General features: G+C 36.2%; 1 protein-coding gene across 1 annotated transcript in view; it reads left to right on the forward strand.

The window, feature by feature from the left end:
* The window catches only part of LOC135403241 (collagen alpha-2(I) chain-like), a 58,358-nt gene that overhangs the window by 33,823 nt on the left and 8,019 nt on the right, over positions 1–16,516 (forward strand). The window contains exon 3 of the mRNA XM_064637125.1: positions 15,317–15,448. The gene's annotated coding sequence lies outside the window, so the exon portion shown is untranslated. The remainder of the gene's footprint in view (positions 1–15,316; positions 15,449–16,516) is intronic.

Below are 16,516 nucleotides of genomic sequence, written 5' to 3' on the forward strand. Positions count from 1 at the left end.
GAATTTTCTATTACAGAAATTCCCTTGTGCACTTAGCACCGCCCCTTTCCTCCACATTTTGGATCAGAATTTTCTCTGGGCCTTTATGTGTTTGTAAAGTCCCATGTACTGAAAAAAACATCCATTTTTTTCTCACAGGGTGAGAAGGATATTCCCCTTTCCCCTGCTTGAGGAGTGCTTGTGGCACCTGTTTGCATGTGGTGTTAACACACCGCCTGTTGCCTGCATGGAAACTGGCAGTATTTAGGTTAGAAGGGACACACAGCCACACTTTGATCACTGATTATTTTAATTAGCAGTGAGAACTTTAAATTATGGAGTAACTCTTTGACATCCTACGTTATTCACTTCTTAATTGTGTGGCCCCAGCGAGCACTGCCCGAAGCATCCGTGGCCCTGTTGCTGTTTCTCTTTCCTCTCTCCACGTTCCTCAGGCAGTCCCGCACAGCTGGAATTTTCCCACTGACCTACCCGTCAGTATCTTCAGATCTGGAGGAGCTTTCCCAACAGTAATCACAAAATCAATGGGATTGGAAAAGACCTCTGAGGTCATCGAGTTCAACCTTTGACTGGACACCACCATGTCAGCCAGACCATGGCACCAAGTGCCCCATCCAGTCTTTCCTTAAATACCTCCAGGAATGGTGACTCCACCACCTCCCTGGGCAGCCCATTCCAATGCTTGGCAATCCTTTCTGTGAAGAAATTGCTCCTGATGTTCAGCCTGAACCTCCCCTGTGTCCTCTTGTCCTGTCACTAATCACTGGCTATTATGCAAATCATGCAATACTTAGACTCCCTCACACTCATCATGGAGGACTTTGCAGCTCTTGGTGCTGTACAGACACTGGGACAGTGCTGTCCCTGACAGCAAACTACAAAAACAGATGTGGGGTTCTCTGACAGAGAGACTTGGGAAGGCAATAGCTGAAGGGCTGGTGGCTGCTCCTGTGACCATCACATCCTCCACGCCCACAACCTGCCCCTGTCGGTGTCCCAAACAAGGAGCATTATGCAGGTCTGCACTTCTTGGGTTTTCCTGTCCAGATCAGATACTGCCTGAGAAGCCCCTGAAATGCTCCAGAAACTTGCCTGATGTAGGTGCTGCTGCAAGAGGGAGCAGGAACCTCTCCGACCCCTGAGCTGTTCCTGGACACAGGTACACCAGAGCAGTTGGGAGGCATGGTGTGATTACCCAGGGAATGTAATTGGTGTTGCATCTTAGTTCTGGAACCTGCTTTGTGAAAGATCAAAAATAGTTGCTTTTCGTCCAGTCCACCCCTAAAAATAGCAAGAGAGGCCTTTTCAAGTACATGTAATAGAAGATGATACTTGGAATCATCTGCATTGCTGGTAAACATGTGGACAATCATTTGGAGAAAACTGATGTGTGGATGTGTTTTACACTTGTATGTAGACAACCATCAGACTTTTCTTTCACACAGCAGTTTTTAATAATATAGAGTAATATTTCACTCAAATGCATTCTAAGGTAGATACAAACCAAAAATGTGTTGGACTTCCCATTATACCATAGATATGACACACAGGATGAGGAAAAAGTGGATATTATCTGAATCCTGCTATGGTTACACTGTGTACAGTTTTTTTACTTAGACATCCATTATTTCATTGTAGACATAAGCAGCACAGCTTTAGAATGTTCCATTAGCTGTTAGGTTCTTTCCAGTGTCACTCCCCTTCCTGGAGAAAAATGTTTTCACACAGGTAATGGATCATGTCTCATTCCATCTGTTGATATTCTCTATATTTTAAATATGCATTTCATTTGTATTATTTATGTTTATAGTCATGATTTATGAGCATAGCAGTATGCTTGTGTTATTTTTGTAAAATAGCATAGATGGTTTTGAATAGTGAGCTTGCAGAGATGCCATTCACTGTTACTTGCTCTTCTGTGAATGTATTTTTCATTACCATCATCAGTTTACGAACATCACAAAGTTCAATTAGAATATTGTGTATTTTATTTATGGCTTATATAATATTTGAGTACCCTACAGATTTTAATTGAATGTCGCTGTGTCTCTGTGAAGTGAGAGACTTTTATTCATTTGACAGACAGGGAAACTGAGGCGTGGTGAGATTATGTGAACTACCTCAAGCCACTTAGCAGATCTGAGGCAGCACAGGCCTCTAATACAGGATCACTTTTAATCTCTGCAGCAGCATGGCTGTTATTTTCATGTGAGGACAGTTATAGATTCGTGTCAGTGTATGTTCAGATATTAATCTCTACTGATCCATTTACCTACAAAACTGCTTCAAGCCAAATTAAAACATGTTTCTACTTCAGGGAAAGCTGCCTGTTGCTTCTGTAGCAGTAACACTTAATCTAGATGTTTCAAAATAAATTTGTTTGTCAGGGCACTGCTGTAATTGGTACATCTGCAGCACCATTTTCACTTACCAAAGAAGCATCAAATCAGAGGAAAAAAATCCTTGACAAAAGTTGAAAAGCATTGCAAATTGATTTAGGAAAAGTATTTATATATGGATATAGGTACTTTTTTTACTTTCTTATTACACTTTTTGTTAGCTTCTTTCTTGATACCTTTCTTACAAGGAATAACATTTTTTAAAATTGGAAAATGAAAAGGATAAATTCCCAGAAAATGGTAAAATCACTGTAGTGGACTCTTTTATTCCTTTTTCAAAGAAAAGGGAAATGTAACATGAGATAAATTTCATTTAACATTGGTGGTCTGTCACACTGACATTTGTATCTGAACTGGTCTACTAAACTCTTTTCATAGTTACCAGAGATAATCAGACATTTCTAATGAACAATTTCAATGAACTGTTTTAAGTACGTGTTTTGGGGTAAGATTAATTGTGTTCCAGAAACATCCATTTCTTTCCACTTACTAAAAAGTCAAACAATTTTAATTAGAGACCAATTCAAATGTAGACACGGAAACTGGATGAGATGAATCTTACTGATTCTCTTACACAAGATTACAACTTGCATATATTTTTAATTGGAACACTGAAAAATACCTCCTATATACTGAAAGCATTGTTGGCATACTAAAATACAGCAACTTAAAAAAAAAAGGGCAGGAAATGGAAACTTGATTAGTCTGTGCCCTCTGTAGTAAATTTAACAATATACAGATTTTTAAAGTATGGCAAAATTTTGTATCTGTTCGATAGCTTTCATTTAGCTTTCATTTTAAACTTTCATTTTGTAACTGGTATAATTATTTTTATGGAACGTGTTCTATTTTCATGTATTAAACAAGTTTTAATTTAAAAGTTGAAGTACTTTAATATTTAAAAGTTGGTGAAATTTCTCAGTATTTTCTCATAACAGCTTCATTCAACTCTTCTATTTTCAGGTCATTGCTATTTGAAAAGCTTTAAATAATGGTTTAACCATTTGTTATATATTACTTTTATATTTAAAGGTGCTTCGCTTTAGCTGTGCTACAGATATTATTTAAGTACATTTCACTGGAAGCTTGAACAATTTTAAAATTTAAATTATTTGAGAACATGCTCCAGTGGAAAAAGGCTCAAGGAAATGTTTACATGCATTGAAGTGAACCTGAACAATCAAAGAATTTTAATTCAAATATGTTTATAATATATACTTTATTAGGGAGCTTCAAATGCTAACAAGCAACTTATAAACTTAGCAAAATCTATTCGTATTCAAGATGCAAGTTTTTCAAGAAACACAATTACAAAAATGCAGAGGAGGATTATACCAGTGTTTATTACACTGCTATGAAAGAAATGCTGAAGATTTATCTAAGAAAGGACCAAAAATGACTTAAAAGTGAAGGGAACAGAGCAGACCATACACTGTTACCATCCAAGTCCATTATTGAAGCTGATGAATTAATACAGAAATTGGCAGCAGTGAATCAAGGGAAACAAGCAATAAAGAAGGAAAAGTCCTGCATGAATAAAAGAAACTGAAGAAGTTGCAGCACCTTCTCAAAAAAAGGATGTTAAATTATGAAAACAAGAATTAACAGATAGAAAGAAGTGTATTGATCATCTGGATTCAGCAAGCAAGTTAAAGGAAAAAAGATCATATTCAGGAGTAAAATGAGCGGGATAAACCTAAGGAGTTTGATTCACCCCAACTATTCCCACAAAGACAAGAGAAAACTGCTGCATCTGCACTCCAGTTCTTTGTCTTTTACAGGGCTGATTCATACAATAATTTTAATCTCATGTTGTTAAAAGTATTTATAAAGATAGATAAACATTATTATCCACTTGCTGCAGATGAAATCTGTGATACAGAGAGGTAATGATTCTGCCAGGGTCTCATAGGTAGTATTTTAGGTTCTGCCACAAAAGTACATCAGTATAATTTACAGCGTCTCCAAGGATCGTACTGAGTTATGTCGGTGTTCAGAGGCTGTTTTATTTCTTTCCTCTTCATCTGAATAGAAAGCCTTGTATTTCAGTCATGTAAACTTTAAATCCAGCCGGCCTTCAGGCAGGTTTCCTTCATATTCTTGGAAAAACTAGTGCTTTTGAAGGAGGATGGGATGGGGATGGGATGGGATGGGATGGGATATGTTATGATATGTTATGATATGATACTTGTGCTTGTCATTTTCCAAAGAAGAGTCATATATTTCCAAGACTTTTTTTCCCCCCTTCTGGCTAATACAATATCAAGAATCAGCCATGATAAGTAATGCCCTTTATTTTACAGTAAATAGATAGAAACTCAATACAGGAAAAACTGATCAAATTACTTAGTTCAGGCCAGCTACTGGAAGAAAGATGTATTTTTTAGTCTAAAGGAGTTAGTTGCTAGGGTCTTTTGGCATTCCTTGGAGACTAGTCAGAGCAGAACGAGAAACTTTTTCTTTTTTTTAATATAGGTCATTTAAGACTGCAACCTCAGAAATAATTGCAACAGTACAACTGAGAAGGCAGTAAACTGTAGTGCACTGGAGGGAATACAGGATGAGATTTTGGTATGGAAGCAACTTTTCAAATGAGTTTTGATGCCAAATAAAATGAACCTCAGTCCAAATAACAAGAGAATTAACTTAAAGCTCTGAAGTATTTATTTTCCAAGATTTTGGTCACCATAGTACCCGCAAATTTACCTTGCATTTTGTCTGTTCCAATCTTCAAGTCTGTTTCATTAACTTAATGTATCAGTAAAATATTTCATAAGAAGAAACAGAGGCAGATGAAGAGAGTTTATTAAATTCTCTTATACGATGGACAGGCAAATTTAATGATTTTTTATTACTAAAGTATTGCTGTGTCAGTGCTCTCTATCTTTTAGCAATTGACACTTGCCACTGCTTCATTTAGTGAGAAAACTGTCTTGTTTGTAACCTGAACTGCAGCTGTTTAAACTTGGAGACATTGATTGCAGTAGAAGGGATTATTTTGTTTTCTTACTTGTCCTATTCTTTTTTCAGTTTTGTGAAATTATCAGGATTGGAAAATGTTTCACCTTAACATTTCTCATTGTTCTAGGGATTGAAAATACAAATATAAAGGAACTAAATCTTGATTAAAAGGTGAAACAAAATGTTTCCTCTATTTCAAACCAATCCGTTGGCTCTTGGGTATTCTTAGTTCCTGTGTTTGAATGTATTTGTGAATTTTGCTTCCTTAAACTATAGTGAAGCACTGAAGTTTGGCAGCTGAATACAACATGTTTGACTTTTGGAGACTTTTGCATGAAAAGATTTTGTGTCTTGGACTTCATCAGTTCCTCTACGTGACAGCAGCACAGAGTAGCACAGAGATTGCAGTGGAATGTATTGGAGGGTTATATGACACTTACAGTCCAGTATTTGATTTGAGAGCCATCTACTAGAATCTCATGAGGTATGGAGGTAAAAATGTACCACAGAAATTGAAATATATCAGATTATCCTTAAAAGCATTAAAATATAATCAATAACATATTTTAGAGTAAAATACTTCAGTGGTTGCTAGCCATATGGAAATGATGAATATGATTCTAAAGGGATCCACAGCAGCAGTGGTAATCTACAGTGACCCTTTATTATCTCTGTTTTTCTTTGTACATTATGCATTGGAAGATGACACAGTCCATCCAGCACTACTGTGTGAGATAACTGAAGATGTGTCAGTACCGTTCTCATATTCAGCAGTTCAAAATACACACTTCTAAGACCTGCCCCATCACAGCTAATATAAATCCTGTAAGTTTCCAAATATGGAAGAATTTGTTTTAAATTATCAACTATCAGCATTTCATTGGTTTCCTATCAGACTTTTCAATCTCAAAAAAGTTGATGGAAAAAAGTGAACATGGAACTCTATTTCTGTATAAGGTTCTGTGAATTTGATGAGTAAATCCAAATGAGAAAGGAAAGGGGAAATATTAGTCTATTCATCAGTTTAGAAGTTAGTTTTAGCAAATTCACTAATTGCTTCTGAGTTCTTAAAGGTAGGTCATTAATTTGTAGTTTGAATGAGTTTACTCAGGACCTGGATATGTTAAAATAAAAACATTTATAGTTGACTATTGTTGTAATAAGAGAAAGCAATATAGTGTAATGCTGTAATTTTTCATTACAGAATGTAACTTTGGAAACCATCTTACGTGAAGAAAAATTCTTCCACAGACTTTTTAGAAAGGAAGAAGTAGATGTTAAAGATAAATCTTGTATTTTCTTTTGAAAGAAGAATGTCTGATTGTAACTATTGCCATCATGCCAAAAATTGCCAGAGACCTTGGAATATGCTTCCTGGACCCAGTATTTTAACGATATTCAGGAGCATTTCTCTCTGATACACTGGGAATTTGCTATACCAATGAAAATGTTTCTGTCTATACATAAAAGACATTCACTCATGCTGGCATGCAGAAAGTATGAATGTTAAATAATTGCAAAACATAATACATGATGAAAATTGGATGAAAATTTATGGGCATTTAAGTGTTCTGCCATTAAAAATATTTTTTTTTCCTGCATGGAGAATATTTGCACAAGTAAAGCTTATATTTTTGTAATAGCTGTCAAATGAGGAGACTATGCCACAGGCAGAAAATGACCATAGTTTAATTAGATCCAGACAGACAATAATGTAGGATCCCTGCAATGGCAAAGATTATTTTCAAAGGGACCCCACAAATTATTAGGGTCATTCTATGTGGCAGTCAGTCTTCCTTGAATGACTAGGTTGTCTTCTTAATTGATAAATACTTTGAAGTCGTAGGGTTATCAGGAGAAATCAAGCACACCTGGCCTTTTGGGGTTTCTGATACAATTCCTGAAATGGCTGTCAGCCTTCCATGCTCGTTGTTTATTGCTAAAAAGTATGGCAACATAAACACATTTTTAAAATTCTAAAAATTAGTGAAATAATTTTGTTGATAGTTAGAACTGGAGTTTGTCCATCTGCGTTTTCAGTCTTTTCAGACTGTAAGAAAAGGACGTTGTTTGAATGTTGTGCTGATATTTCCACACTGGCAATTCACTTGTTTCTTAACCTTTTGCATCCCCTTTCCCTGAACCTTCAGTTGCTTCTGTAAAAAGAGAGAATGATACATATGTCTTCAGATACCTTTGCATGGTCGGGAACATATTTCTCATCTTGCAAATAAGTTTGTAACAAAGTAATAAAATTTTAAGCTTGGTTTTAGGTAAATATATAACAACAGAAATATGATACGTATTAATCCTCTTTTGATCTTGTTTTATACTAGTGGTGCTACAGCTATTTTAAAGCTTCGTTATATTAACAGGAGAGTATGCAGTAGCTTTAATATAAATTATAATCATATATTACATATATGTATTACATATTTATATATATGATCCTATAATCTAAAAAGATCATAGTAGTAAATATAGAACATAGTTTTAAAATAAAATACATTACTTTATGTCCTAGATTAAGACCCATGTGTTTTTTCTAAAACAACCTTTTGCTTTTGTCATCATTCTCAATGAAATAGAACCTCTATTAAATGGAAAAAGACTTTCATTAATAAATCGAGTAAAATGCAATAAGCAGCAACACTTTTACCAGCAGAAGGTAGCCTGAAAGCTGGTAAGTGGAAAGCTAATCAAGTAGGGACCTGGTAAGAGAACATTAAACATGTCCTGAACACGTTTACAGTTTGCCCTCCATGAAGTGCTTTTTTTCCTTCTTGGTTCTTTTTTTGCCTAACTGTTACTAAAATTTGGCCATCTCCATAAAATCTTAAATACAAATTTTTCACGTGGGAATGAAGCTGCCTACATCTGTGCTATGCATGTGCTTTCTGAAATGGGCCCAAATGCCTGGATCTGGACTGGTACATATGTTGTCTCCATCACTGGATGAAACCTCATGGACTGCACATGCCTGCAGCAAGAAATGTCATAAAGGCCAATTCTTAAGAGTTACAGAAAGTTTACTTCACTCTTTTTAGAAAACACTGTGTGCCAGTTTCTAGAGGAAGAACATTAGACACTTTAGATGTTTTCTCTATTGAATATCTTTCTGAGTAGCTTTTATCTTTGTGGAGAAAACAGCGGAGCTTTGGCACAGTGAGCTTGCTAAGCTGTCATCAGGTACAGAAGATCTGAAAGACAAAGAAGCTTTTGAAGACAGTTAAATAGACAGAAGCACTGGTGAATGCAGCAGAAATGTAGAGATCTGCATTCTATTGTTTAGGTCCCTGTTTCATTTACTCTAACACCTCATATGCACTTACTCAAGAAGTGTTGCTGCTCTGGCAAATCCTGATCTCAAGATAAAGAAACAGACACTGGTGAAAGTTACTGGAGATGCCATGAAAAGTAGAATTATTTTAAGAGGAGTTTAAATGGGCTGAAAGACTTTACATTTTTTGATATATAGATGACAGACTGTCAAACAAATTAAACAAGATTGGGAATACTGGCAGAATATTTAAAATATAAATAAGCATCAAGCTTAATGAGAGAATGCGTTATGAGGGAACTGTAGAGCAATACATATGAACAGGAGGAATATCCTTAAGTGCATAAAGTTGTGCACGAACTAGTACATCCTGCCAAGAAGCTAAGTACCACTGCTGCTGAGGGTATTTCACTAGATCTGATTTAAAACTAGCTCAGATATTTCTTCTACTTGGTAATTAGATACAGTTTACCTAATACAGGGTTTAATTTATTATTATTTTTTTAAAGATGGAGATTTATATGTCACATGGTCACTTAGAAGCAATACTGAAAAATGTAAATTTGATGTCAAAGAGAAGTGGAGACTGGTGGAAGAATTCAGATGGGAGAGTGTTGAGGCAAAGTAGTTGCATGAACAAATTGAAGGGGTTTTTATAAGGGTTTTTATAACATTTTATAAGGACTGAAAGGAGGTCCTGTCTGTTTGGACCAAGAGAGAAAGAGGATATTGAGTACAGTAGGATCCCAAAATGCCATGTGGGTTTTCTTTATTAAGAGCAATATGAGGGAAAACTTTGAAAGAATCCTGAGATTATGCACCTTAATATCCAGAAAGTTAGTTTTGGAAAGCAAAGATATAACAAGCTTTTGAAAAGCAAAGATATCAGCTCTTTTTCGCAAGTTTCGTTAAAGCTGATAAAACCTTGAAATGACATAATTTGAGAGAAGGACAGATGGAAAATATTGCTAGAAGAACAATTAATGATGCTGAGCTTGATTTGTTAGTCACCAGCATGGAGATAATAACTGAAGATGTGTCAGCTGATGAAATTGCTTGGAGAGAGAACATGAGTAAGATGAGCAAAAGGCTATAGACACCGCCCTGGGGAATAATGAGAGAGTGGGGAAAGAGCAAAAAGATTCATCAAAAGATGAACTGAAAGAACAGTCTTGAAAAGAACTGGAGCAAAAAAACCCCCCAGTCTTCAAGTCTAGTGGGTGTAGAATGCCAGGAAGGCAAGAATGATCAATGGCATCAAAAATAGGAAGGAGGCAAAAGAGAGAGAAAACATGGGAGATGAAGGACAGGGAGATTATGTGTCAAGGAGCAGCAGGAGTAGGCTTTTCCACAAGGGAAGGACATCTGGGAGATGACAGTGGCAGCATGAAAGTCAGGGGCAGTAACTTCACTGGCAAGGGCACAATCCCACAATAGCTGGGCAAGGCAAGCAGAGCTGGTCAGGTTGTGGTAATTAAGGTCATCAAACAGTCCAGATCACAAGGCAAGTCCAAAATGATGAGACATAATCTGAAGTCAAGTCAGCATGTCAGGGCCAGAATCAGGACTGATGACAGCAACCAGGTTCAGCCAACAGCCCAGGGACTGTCAGGTAAAAGTATAATGACAAGGCAAGTCCAAAGTCAAGCCAGGAAAACAACTCAGCAGGTCAAGATCACTGAGGCCACAGCCCACAGCATAACCCAGGCAAGGGCCCCCATCCCAGGAGAAGAGATCCTCCTCTTACCACTGGTCGTGGCACAGCTCTTTTCTCAGCAGCCTCCTCCCCAGGCAGCTGAGCTTCATCGTTCCAGGGCTGGCCATGACCACAGGCAGCTCAACCCCTGGGAGGGGGAATGGGCTGCACTCAGAGCCCAGGGAATTCATTGTATTTAATGACTTATACTGGACTCTGCTGCAGTTAATGAGAATTTTGTGATTGGCTTAATTAGGGTCAGAAACTCATCCCCAGGCCTATATCTGACCATAATTCCTTCTTGCTGTTGCAGTGTGTAAGATGAGAAAATAAGATGTTATGATCTAGAGGCTGGAATGAGAATCACATCTACGTTGTGATACAAACAAGAAGATTATCTGTGTTTTGAAGGGTTTAAATATAAAATACAACACATTCAGGAGAGAAGGTTTAGCAAGGTAATAGAAATGTTATTGTTTTCCGTTCCCTGTGCACTTTCTAATTTTTGTATTTTTGAAATACAAAAATTTGCTTTCTTTTCAAGGCTCAGAAATTTCTTTTAAACATTACTCGCAGTATAGGCCAATAATTTATCATTGCTCTTATTTCCAATATAAAGTAAACTTTAAGCTCAAGATCCATCTGCTAGGATTCAATTTTTAAAGAAAAATATAAATGTAGTTTCCTAACTAAAGGGGCTAAAAACCAGTGAAGGCTTCTTGCAGCTTTGGAATGAAATCTGAAAGACCTGCAGGAAACACTGGTTCTGGCAGGCAGCCAAGCAGGCAGCACAAATGGTAACACACAGCTGCAGTCTGATGCCTTATTATTTATTCATGTTGTCCATGGAGTAGAATCATGGAAACATTCATATCTTCCAGGCGTAAGAGTACAGGACTGGCTTTTTATAAACATGGAAATTATTTTTAGCAAATTTTAATGTTTAGAATTCCTTTGCTTGAGACGTGAAGAAAATAAAGAAGGGAATATCTCTTTTCGCAAAAAGTTCTGACATGGGGAATGATATTTTAGCTTAACAGTGCTACTTAAGCATTTTTAAAGAAAATGCATTTTAAAATACTGATAACCTAGGAGCATATTAGCTGAAGATGCATAAAAATATACTTCTGATCTAGGTCTCCATATACTTCTGATCTATTGTCACTATAAATGGAAATGTTATCAAAGGTATAAATTTAAGCAGGTACGAATTACTTGCTCTTGTTCTTTAGGCTGTACAGAGTGTGTTACATACCTGCATTGTATCTTTGTCATAGTACATAATGATTTATTGAATTGTTTTATTCTTCAATTTAAATATTTTAAAACCATCTTTGAGTAATTACTCTGTCTAATATTTAGTATACTGTATCTATTATGAGAATGCAAGGGCAACTTTTCAACAATAAACATTCAGTCTTAAAATCTTACATTACAAGAGCTTGTAAAACTTTGAATTGCAAAATATATCTGTCATTTCCTATAGGGAAGAAAAGATATGAGCTGAAAAGAATTTTAGCTGCAAGTCTGGAAGCAAAATGGAAAGATCTGTAGCAAAATTGAAAGACCTGCAGCAAGGGGAGACTTCTGTAGCAGATTAGCTAAGTGTACATGGGCCAGAGGGTGAGACCCTGTGTGTACATTTATCTATATGTACAGTCAGTAAAAATTCTGGCTTTGGTAGAGTCTTGGGATGGATGCTTAAAGTATCTTTTTTTCTTTTTAACTGAAAATACACATTATTGACATTTGTGTCTGATTTGGAATATGTTAGATGAAATGCGAACAAATACTCTAAACTGACCTGTGCAATAAAAAGAAGTTTAGCCCATCAAGATAGGAAAACAAGTCAGGGGGTTATAAATTCTTTTTTGATAGATACCATTTTGGTATAAAGATAGGCTATAAATTCTGTGAACCTATGTGGAAATTATTTAAAGTTTGAAAGATTTTTCTAAGAGCAGAAAAAACTTGATTCGGAAAAGTTTTTTGTAATAATTTCTGCCAGAGTTTTTGGTTTTAATAAACTCTAATGGAACTGATGGGATGTTTCAGAAAATGGGAAAGAAATATTAAACTTTTTACACTGAAAATGCAAATGGAAAATTTCCAGAAGGCTGTAATGGAGCTACATTTTTAGTGTTTTAAAACCAATGTCTAGTGCTTTAAAAGACTATGTGGAACAATATCAGTTTGACACTGGATTGAGCCATTTAGCAGGGCAATATCAATACAAAACTAAGGGAAGGAAATGTAACTGATGCCACTCATTCTTGTTTTATGGAAAGTGATTTTATTTTTTTGTTTTTTTTGAGCGGTGTTGAAGTTACCCAATTTATTAATAGCAGTTACAATGCTGGCATAGCTGAGATCTGCGAGTCATTAGAGTTTTGCAGGAAGATATTTTTATTACAAAATTATATCAATATGGAATTAACTGTTCTGTCAAATGCATTCCAGCTGAATACTTGTCAGCTTTGTGCTCCTTACCAGTGTAAAATTAAACTAGCTTGTTATTTTCATTTTAATTTTCAATCTCAAAGGGAGTTAATTGAGGAAAACACGATGACCAGTGCTATAGAAGAGACTGAATTCAGTGCAAAGGTCAGACCTTACCTGCTGTGGCACTTAAGGTAGGATGTTTCATAAGAAACTGAGGTGCCCAAGTAAAAAAGAGCAAGCAGCTCAGCAAAAGTTGTATGTGCTAAATTACCTTGTCACAGAGTAACACACCTTCCTGGTTTTCAACTGTGCAAAAGATTTCCAGGTTTCTGATTGCAAATAGTGATCCAGTTTCATCAAGGAATGGAGTCCAGTAAAACTCTGTTACTCAGTGGTATACTCCAACCACTGAACTGTGTTATACTTGCCCACACCCAGGGAGGGCTCAGTGCTCTGGATCCTGCGTGGATGAAGGTGCCAGTGAAAGGAAATAATTGACATAAAATTTCATTTTTAATATTTCCTACTGTAGATAATACTTTAATTTGACAGTGTTTTCTGTTTTGCTTTTTACTCTTTTTCTAGTAATCCCTGGTTATTCAGTATGTTTTATCAATTGTTACTGAGCATTAAACTGATGGTCTGTATCTTATTTCCTCAGTAGGCAACAGATAGTTCAGAGATTGTCACTGAATATGTGCAGATAATGATTGATTTTTACAATTTCCCTTGGTTTAAATGTCTGAATATGGTTTTCTAAGGGGAGAGCAGTGGGCGTTTTCTCCACTTTAGTAAGGCTTTTGACGCTGCTTCCCATAACATCATTGTAGACATGGTGATGAAGTGTATGTTAGATAAGTGGACAGTGAGGTGGACTAAAAACTGGCTGAATGCCTGGGCTGAGAGGGCTATGACTGGTGGAACAACATCTAGTTGGAGGCCAGTCACTAGTGGTGCAGCCCAGGTTTGACACTGGGCCCTTTACAAACATCTTCTATAATGTTTTGGGTTTTTTTAATTTTCTGTCTTTAACAGCTATTTATTATTTTGAAGACTTTCTCCACATCCCCTGGAAGTTTCTGCAATGGTTCCTAATGAAAAGCATTGTTGAAAGGCTTTGGAAATCCAGTTGCACGAAGCGATCTCTTTGTGCATCAGATTTGTGAGATGTGACTTCCCTCTTTCATGTGTCCACTTATAATTTCTACCAGATAGTGGTAGAAACATCTGGATAACTTTTTTGTATTTTTTTTTTAACTCCTAGAAAACCTCTTAAAAATTGAGACTATGTATGTTAGCCATTTTCCATTCATATGGCAATGAGATCTGGCACTCATCCTTGAGTTCCTTAAGCCTTCTTAAATGATTAACATTGGCTTTTGACAGTTTGCTGCTATTCCTTCATTGATTCCTCTCTAGAATATTTTGTTGACAGTTTATTTTGAATAATTTCTCTGGTATTTGCCCTCTGATGGGGAATGTATAAGCAAAGAATGAGTTTACATATTCTGTTATTTCTTATTCCAACTGTCCTTCCTAATCTCAGCGCCAGGCTTCTTCTTCCAGTGTCTTTATCAGTTTTTGTGCCTTCCACGAGGCACTAAATCCTCTTTAGCATACTTTTAATGTTTAAATTTCTGTTCTTTTTTATATTCTTCATTTAAATGCAATTCAGCTTTTTCAAGGACATCTTCTTACTTTGATCAGATGGTTTTACTGTTTGCTTAATCCATCCTTCTTCTGTTTGTGTGATCTTTCTAAAGTCATCTTTGAACAGGTTCTCTGGTGCCCAAGAATAACTTGGAGGCTCCATCCAAACATAGTTGTAGCTACCCCCTTGAGTTAATTTATTTATATTTTCCCGTTTTTCAATTTGGCATTACTGTAGAAGATGGTTTGACTTTTATCGGTATTGCAATGATAATATCCTATCGTCATCTTTTTAGAGTTTCTCATAATCTTCTGATTTTCTTCTTATTATTATTCTGATATTCTATGTCAGCATCCTCATTCTACCCCTTACCCCATCTTACTTCTCAGACTACCACTTGTTTAGAAGAATGAATGCATTTGATCTGAATTATCGGTTTTTGATGCCTCTTTTTTACATGGCACTCTGAAGTAGGCCTTGATTCTGAGCCTGTGCTCCTTATCCATTAAAAACCATGACTGTGCGACTGATTATTCTCAGGGCTGTGCTTTGGTTAGGAAATATTTCTAGAATAAAAACTATGACACTTCAGGTACAGAGTTATGTTTAATTTTATTTAACTTGTCTCTGGCTCATGCTAAAATAAAAGGTAAATAAAATCATAGATAAGGAAAAAAACAGTTAATTAATTTTATTTTTTACATTATTTACTTTATTTAATGAAATGAAATGGTTTGATTAATCTATATTTACTGCTCTGTATTGTTGTAATAGTGTTGTTGAGGGAATACAAACATTTCTTTTCCATGTACCTCAGTTTTCACTTTATAGAGCTGTTCTGTTAATTTTTTTCTGAGATATACAGCAAAATCTTCTGCTTTTTATAGGAGAACTCATGATGAACTCATCAGGAAAGGAGAAATTTTGATTGCTGAAAGAGAAGGAAATTTGAAGAGCTTGCAAAAAGTTGAGAATGCGACAACAAGCCATTTAATCACATATTCATTGGTAATTGCAAAGTAAGTAACTTTGTAAAAGGACATGAATGCCACCACGTAGCTGGAGGAGTGTGGGGGACCTAAGAAAAACAGCCGGATTTCCCTTTCTTTCTCCGGTGCTCTGGCTCCTCCCTCCCCCGCCTACCCTGTGCTCTGCTTCCCCCCGCCCCAAAGGAATTCCCCTGATCCCCCGAATTCATTCTGTGCTCTGAAGTTTTGCTTCTCGACATTCACCCCGTTACCAACACTGGCCAACGCACTCAGCTCCAGCCTCTCCTTTGGTGTACCACGTCCTTAGGAAGCAGAGAGCAAAGGAAAAAAGCAGGCTGTGGTCGACAGATGAATTAGAGGCTGACCCACAACACCTTGTGTATGTGGGGGACAACCTACACTTTCATTTGCAGGCTCACTCTTCACCAAGTGACACCTTTAGCTGGTAATTAATATCTTGAGAAGATGCAGCTTGGAACTTTTAAATAGCAAGAAAAAGTACCACATACGTAAAGGAATATTCAGTAGTTTGAAGTGTAAGACTGACAACAGAAGTCTTGCTCTTTAAATAATTTAAAGGTGAGATCATATTTTAAGTGTATGTTGACATCTGCTTCAGCAATCCAAACTGTGGCACAGAATCAAGAGCTGGAAAATCCACAAAGCAAGGAATCTACAATACAGTACTTTTAAACCTCTTATGGATAAAAATACTTACATTTTGTATAATGCACTATTAAAGCAAGGTGAGATAGTTCATATTGCTATACTATGAAGAATAGAAAACCACAATATTTCTGATAATTTTCCACTGACAGCATATTTGACTTATTTTTCTGTATTTTAGAAGCTATTTCCCATGTTGATCTGTATGAAACTCATCAGTTTACTTCTAATATGTTCTTTTTAAAAAATTACCTTAAAAATTTGTCTAAAATTAATGTTCCACCCAAATATTCTCAAGTTATTTAAAATTATGCCCTATGGTGTTTTTTTTCTAGCTGCAATTTATCCATTTTATTGAGATGGGTTTAATGCATTTATTATCATTAATGAACATTCATTGGAATTACTTTACAGCAATCTGTATTCACACTT

This window comes from Pseudopipra pipra, chromosome 1, assembly GCF_036250125.1.
Source record: "Pseudopipra pipra isolate bDixPip1 chromosome 1, bDixPip1.hap1, whole genome shotgun sequence".
NCBI classification, from domain to species: Eukaryota; Metazoa; Chordata; class Aves; order Passeriformes; family Pipridae; genus Pseudopipra; species Pseudopipra pipra.